This window comes from Chiloscyllium punctatum, chromosome 18 (genome assembly GCF_047496795.1).
Source record: "Chiloscyllium punctatum isolate Juve2018m chromosome 18, sChiPun1.3, whole genome shotgun sequence".
NCBI classification, from domain to species: domain Eukaryota; kingdom Metazoa; phylum Chordata; class Chondrichthyes; order Orectolobiformes; family Hemiscylliidae; genus Chiloscyllium; species Chiloscyllium punctatum.
The window spans coordinates 77181030-77181845 of NC_092756.1; the positions used below are offsets into that span (position 1 = coordinate 77181030).

The following is an 816-nucleotide window of genomic DNA, read 5'->3' on the forward strand; positions in this document are numbered from 1 at the left end:
AAAAACAATGACTGCAGATGCTGGAAACCAGATTCTGGATTAGTGGTACTGGAAGAGCACAGCAGTTCAGGCAGCATCCAAGTAGCTTCGAAATCGATATTTTGGGCAAAAGCCCTTTTTCCCGAAACGTCGATTTTGAAACTACTTGGATGCTGCATGAATTGCTGTGCTCTTCCAGCACCACTAATCCAGAAAGTTGAAGTTTGGTTGATTTTTCATCTGTCCATTTGGGCAGAAATGGGAGGCAGGATCAATTTATCAAGCAGCCAACAATTTAGCATGAGATGGAAGGGGTAAAAAACAATCAGTGAGCATCTAACACTCAGAAACACACACTATGAGAGGTCAGGGTGCAGTATTTAAAGGCTGCCATTGGCAACCTGCATGTGGGGCCCCAGTGGCCTAATGGATAAGGCACTGGCCTCCTAAGCCAGAGATTGTGGGTTCATGTCCCATCTGGGGTGTCTCTGTGGCTTATCCTCTATTTCTAATCTATTTTGGGAAAATCCCCATCTCTGCATTCAGTTGATGGTCAGTGGTATTCAACAAGATCTTGCACAAGATTTTCAAGGATCTGCAGGATTGAATGTTGAAGGTGGTCATCAAGTGGCTGCTGTTTCTGGATGGGGACGAGATTCCTGTGAGTGCGGTTGGAGAGGTTGCTTTTGGAAGCCAGCTCTCATCACACTCTCATCAACAAACCAACCCTTCAACACTGATCCCTCCAGAACATCGGATATTACTGACAGAGAATACCCTTGCCAACGTTTATAGGTGCACCATCGACAGCATTCTGTCTGGATGTATCACTACCTG

General features: G+C 45.6%; 1 non-coding gene across 1 annotated transcript; it reads left to right on the forward strand.

Annotated features, from left to right (window-relative positions):
- The first annotated feature begins 391 nt into the window (after positions 1–391).
- trnar-ccu (transfer RNA arginine (anticodon CCU)) lies at positions 392–464 on the forward strand. The gene has a single exon. It is a non-coding gene; the product is annotated as a tRNA-Arg (tRNA).
- Positions 465–816: the final 352 nt, after the last annotated feature.